Here is a 6176-nt window from a genome sequence, read left to right on the forward strand (position 1 = left end):
ATCTCAACTTGGATCATGAACTAGCTGTGAGACCAGTAGCAAGATATACAAAGTCTCACTCTGTGTCTCCTTATTTGAAATTTGGTGTAATTATACCACCTTAGATGGGTATAATAAGAAAACAAGTGGCTTGGTGGCACACTGGCTCACGCAATCCTAGCACTCTGGGAAGCCAAGGCGGGTAGATCACCTGAGCTCAGAAGTTCGAGATCACCCTAAGCAAGAGCAAGATCTCTGTCTCTAAAAACTAGCCAGGCATTGTGGTGGGCCTTAACTACGTGTGAAGCTGAAGCAAGAGGATCTCTTGAGCCCAAGAGTTTGAGCTTGCTGTGAGCTATGATGCTGAAAGAAAGAAAAATATCTAAAATGCCTAGTCTGAAGCTTGACATGTAGTAAGCACACCATGAACCAGTTACCAGGTCATTCTGATCAACGGAAAAGCAGAATACAAATAATACATATAATGTGACAATTTATCATCTACATAAAAACATTCACAAAAGGAAATACCCAAGATGTTACCTATGAATGTGGGACTAAAGGGTGATTTTTCTGTTTTTATATTTTTCTCTCTTTCCATGTTATCAGTGAATAAACAATTACTCCCTTTACAATTTGAAGTTTTTAACTTAACATAAAGCATAGTTTTAAAATGTGCTCGTAAAAGTTATTTAAAACACCAACACATATCACTTCTCAGATTTTGGGCTAAGATCAAGTATAATATCTGTTCTTAACAGTTGAAGATGCCAATATGTAATTAAATTTCATCTATTTACTGATATAAATTTTCACTGGAATAGGGCCCTATCCCATGAAGATTATGTTCTAGGGTAGAAATACTAACAGTGAACAAGTGTGTACGATCACCAAATAGCTGATTCTGCAACTGATTATACAAGCACTTTTAAAACGGCATTCTGGGCATTTAATAGAGCCTTAAAGAAAATAGATTGAAAAAAAAATTAAAAAAAAAAAGAAAACAGATTGAATTATGTCATAACTTTTTTTAAGTTGTTAAATTTTTTTATTTTTAGTCACAGGGAGGCAGTGTGTGGGAGCAGAGTTTCTTATACTTTACTATGCACACAAATCCCTCCTTTTTAAAGGCAGAGTCTCACTCAGGTGTTCTGGGTGGGCTGAGACAACACCCTAACAGGCCCCTAAACAAATCACCCTTTGACTGGCAAAGTCTTAGAGGCATTATTAGGATTTTTATTTCAAAAAGAGCAAAATTCATTAATCACTGGGCAAGATACATAAGCAGAATCTTTTCCCAAGAGGACAAATGGCCAACAAATACACAAAAAAATGTTCATCATCCCAAATCATCATGCAAATCAAAACCACTGTGAGATATCACAAGACCCCCACACTGCACATGCTCGTCTGGGTATGGAGAGACTGCAAACTAACACAGCTCTCTTGGAAAGACGTATGGAGAATGCTCAAAGAGCTAAAAGAGACCTTTCCATCAGATCCCACAATCCCATTAGCAGGTATCTACCCAGAGAGGAAAAATGATCATTTTATCATAAGGACATTTGCACTCAGATGTTTATAGTAGCTCAATTCACAATTGCAAAAATGTAGAAACAGCCCAAGTGCCCAGCAACTCATGAATGCATAAACTATGGTATATGCATACTATGGAATACTATTCATCCATAAAAAGGATAGAGACTTCACATCTTTTGTGTTTACCTGGATGAATCTAAAGACACTGCCCTAAGGAAAGTATCTCAAGAATGGAAAAGCAAACATCCTATATATTCAATACTATGGTGAAACCAGTAGATGGCTTGGCGCCCACTGCTTAATGGTTAGGGTGTCAGCCACATACACTGGGGCTGGTGGGTTCAAACCCGGCCCAGGCCTGCTAAACAACAATGACAATTACAACAACAATAAAAAATAGTCGGGTGTTGTGGTGGGCACCTGTAGTCCCAGCTACTTGGGAGGCTGAGGCAAGAGAATTGCTTGAGCCCAAGAGTTTGAGGTTGCTGTGAGCTATGATGCCACGGCACTCTACCAAGGGCAACATAGTGAGATTCTTGTCTCAAAAAAGAAAAGAAACTAGTAGATGAACAACTAGAGGCCCACATGAGACAAAAACACCATTAAATTCAAGAAGGGGGTAAAGAGGGACTGGGAAGTTCCTACCTAATGGGTACAAGGTGGAGGTATATGGCACACCTACTGGGTGAAGGACTCAACTACAACTTGGACTTTCGAATGCAAACAATGTAACCGAATTGTATTTACCTTCATATTAATCTGAAATAAAAAGAAAATACTAGTATGTTAATAAGACTGGCAGACAGAGTTGTGTTAACTAAAATATATCCTAATGTAAACTTTCTGAAAAGAAAAACTTGAGACATTGCTAGTATTTCCTACCTGAAATAAAGCATTCTTGTCATTACTGGAGGTTTGTTCTATTAAACCAAATGTAAGAGCCTTTTCCCAAAAGCATGTCTCAGTTTTCCATTCTAATGGAGGCCCTTTGTCCCCTCCTGGGCCTTTGAGGCTGAAGGTCCTGTCTCTTCTTCATTCCTCTGTGTTCTTTCTGCATCTTTCGTTCCCTCTTTGTTCCCATCTCACCAGCCTCCACCTCCCTGGCCTCTCATGACCGGCCTTCCCCAGACTCTAGTCCACACAAAACTGCCCTGAACGTGGTGTGTGCCCTGGATGTGCTTTTCCAGGTGCCACCTGTCCTTGACAAGTCACCTTTTCCCCATCACATGAAACTCATGCCACTGTCCCTCCAACAACCTGGCTCTCACTAGCGGGACTTCTCACGTCTCCCAAGCAGGTTCTCTCTCTGGTCCAGCTCCGAGGATCTGCATACATAACCACCCCCACATTAATGGTCTCTTTCTTTTGGCCTCCTCATGTTCTTCCCTCTCCTCCCTCTTCAGACCTCTGATTCAAACCCTGAAAAAAAACTCTGACTTTTTCTATGATGCACTGCCTATAACCTACACCCAGGCTGTGTACACAGAAAGAAACCACTGTCCCTGGGTTTGCACTGGGTTTGCAATGGCTCTGGCACACTGATTATTACACGCACGCACATAAGCTATTCTTCCTGCCAACCACCACTGCAGAATAGAAATTTCATTCTCATAGGTGAAAAATCCAATCACTGGCAGCAAAGAAACTTTTGGCAAGAAGTTAAAATGCGGTCCTGCCTGTGAACTGCTAATGTTCCAGCCTGGGAGGAATTACTTGAAACCCTTTTCAGATGTGAAGCCAATTCTTCACTCTCAGCTGGCTATGACTGATGAAGCTTAATCTCAACCACCTGAGATTGTCCACATCCCGAAAACACCCCTGGCGGCACACCTGCATTTTCCCATATGCCTTTCTTTGCTCAAGGCCTTTACTGGATCAAGAGCTGTGGTGCAGTAACAGACTCAGGCAAGCTCTGAATATGAGACGGCATGAAACGGGCATGCAAGCTCTGAACACACGCTTTGGGGCTTGTGCTGAGTAGCCACAGCCCAAGCAGCAGACGGACAGGGCTCCAGACACATCCCGGGTGCCCCGCCTCCCACTAAGCACCGGGCCTCACTGGCTCCAGCCTGGCACGTGCTCAGAAAACTTCAGCTCCTTCTGATCCTTTTTATTTTTCTGTGTGTTGAATGAGCACTCTAACCGTAACTCAATTCTCTCAATGTTTTGTTCTAAGATGGAGAAAGGAGGGCCAGGAAAAAAGCATGATGTCACTGAGTAGTTTTTTTTTTTTCATTTTTTCCAATATATATATTGCTTCAACTTAATATTCAAGCTATTCCTACAAATGACATTATTTTTAGCTCCTCTTAGTTTGATGTATAAATATGTATCTTTCATATGTGTATACTGTATAATCCCAACTAGACTTTGTATTTCTTGCGGATAGAGACTAGGCCTTATTTCATCCTTATTATTTCATTTTATCCCCACCATGCACTGCCCTGCTGGCACTGCACACAGACATCTTCACGAGAGTCACGGTCACTGCTCTTGAACTGTCCCTACGGTGGGTGCTTCAGCACACAGGGAATTCTCAATAAAAGACTAGCTAATTGAAAAGCCTTTGAGACCCTACATGTCATTAGGCACACCCCTTATTTGTACTGTGTAAATAGAGTACATTTTCTGCTTTGCAGTCTTTTTGCATCTTAAAATTGAAGTATGTCATATAGAGGACAGAAGATGAATTAAAGAGAAAACTATAAGCCAGCCCCATGTCTACACCTCCGTGGTGGGAGACTTAGCTATCCACGGTAACACTGATCCTTAGACCAAACAATTCCACGTGCAGACGTGTACCCCAACAGCATTCTGCACATGCGGGTAAAAATGTGTGCAAGGATGTTCCCTGAAACTTGGGTGGGCGCCTACAAAAATGGAACCCACCTACATGGATACTGGTGGAGTAATGATTAAGTACTCATATATTTATATGATAAAATACTTGATTTAAATGTTAAAATGATTACACTTGATTTATATATGACATGGGTAGACTTTAATTATTAGAAACTGGGTTACAAAAACTGCAAATGTGAAATTTACTCCTTACGTAAATTTGAAAACAGAAACTTATACGTTGTTGATGGATAGAAATGTGCACTGGAAGAATAACATACTTTATTTCATCACATACACATAGTAACTGTGGACACTGGCTACCTCTGGGGAGGGAAAGAGGAAAATGGAATTGTACTGGGTAAAGGAGACGTGAATTATCTCTGCAATGTCGTATTTCTCTAAAAATATCTGAAGCGAAGGCGGCAAATATTAATATTTGTTAATTCTGAATGTGAAGGATACCCACATTTGTTTAAAATATGCTGTACTTTTTGTATATTTAAAATAGTTTAAATTTTGAAAGAAAAACGATACAGTATACCCATCAAGGGATTAAGAGGTTCAATTTTTCCCCATTGTGAAAATAACCAGAATAAATCAGGGCGACAGAAGGAAGGGAAGAGGTGCCTAAGATATTTATTTCATGAATGCTAGCTATGCTAACCTAATGGCCCGTGCCAGTACCTCCTGTAGGAGCACACACCAGAGAACTTGCTGCATCTTACATTTGCTTGTCTTTTTTGAGCTGGCAAATGACACTTCTGGCCCTTCGCTTGCACCATCAATAAGCTCTCTGGGTCACTGGCTGGGTGCTTTCCCCACTGCCTAGCCAAGCTCCAACTCTGGCAAACACGAAATCACTGCAAGGTGGGGACAAACTTTCTCAAAAGCCACCAGCATTCTCTTCCTGTGCTGGCTAATCAATGCTAACCTTGTCATCATGGGAAAGATAACTGAGTTTCTACTGTAATGGACTATATGCGCGGGCTGTTTCAGAAGCTATAATTAGCTGTGCTTTTAGCATAGCCAGAAAGTAGGTGGGCTCCATCTGAAGCAATGATCATTTTAACCGATGGCATTAGGAGTCTAAGAAGGTATAAATTATGAAATAACATTATGTATACCTGATTTTCAAAAGGAAATACTTCTATTCATCTCTTTCTAGTAATCCAACAGACCCTCAAGTCCCTCACTTTTTTTCTTAAACTCAATCCATTTTATTTTACTACTATATCTAATGAGAAATTCCACTAATGCCACTTTCATTTTAAACTAGCATTGCAAATGTTTCCTACAATCGACATTTCTTCTTTGTAACTGTCCTAAACATAGTCAGTAATTTAGAATGTAGCTCCCCCAAATATGGTACTACTACTTCAAATAAATGTCTATAATTGTCCTCGTTGTATAGACACACACGCACACATGCACACACAGTGGAAACTCACTGAACCAATCTTCACTCACCTAAATCTCTGGATTAACCAATGGCAGAGGGAGAGAAATAGATGCCCTTCACCTAGTAAATACTCAAGCTAGTGGGCTTTTCTCCCTACTAGCTAAGCCGTCTGCTTACTGAGAGTCCTTAGTGATTAGGTCTAAATGTGTTTGTGCCTATTGCCCTTGTTAGAGAACAATTATTATATATATTGCCTTGGTGTATAATGTGGAAATTGTTTAACTATGTAAATAGATTAAATAAGGATACAAAGAAGTGTTAACATGTGTGAAAAATAAACGCTTTTGAAAAGATTTGAAGGCTCAGCGCCTATAGCTCAACCGGCTAAGGCGCCAGCCACGTACACCTAAGGTGG

General features: G+C 40.5%; 1 protein-coding gene and 1 pseudogene across 1 annotated transcript in view; one reads left to right on the plus strand and one right to left on the minus strand.

Annotated features, from left to right (window-relative positions):
* The window catches only part of TTC39C (tetratricopeptide repeat domain 39C), a 130071-nt gene that overhangs the window by 101159 nt on the left and 22736 nt on the right, over positions 1 to 6176 (minus strand). The window lies entirely within an intron of this gene.
* On the plus strand, positions 689 to 862 carry LOC111723536 (annotated as a pseudogene).

This window comes from Otolemur garnettii, unplaced genomic scaffold (assembly GCF_000181295.1).
Source record: "Otolemur garnettii isolate 467f Iridium unplaced genomic scaffold, OtoGar3 scaffold00012, whole genome shotgun sequence".
NCBI lineage: Eukaryota > Metazoa > Chordata > Mammalia > Primates > Galagidae > Otolemur > Otolemur garnettii.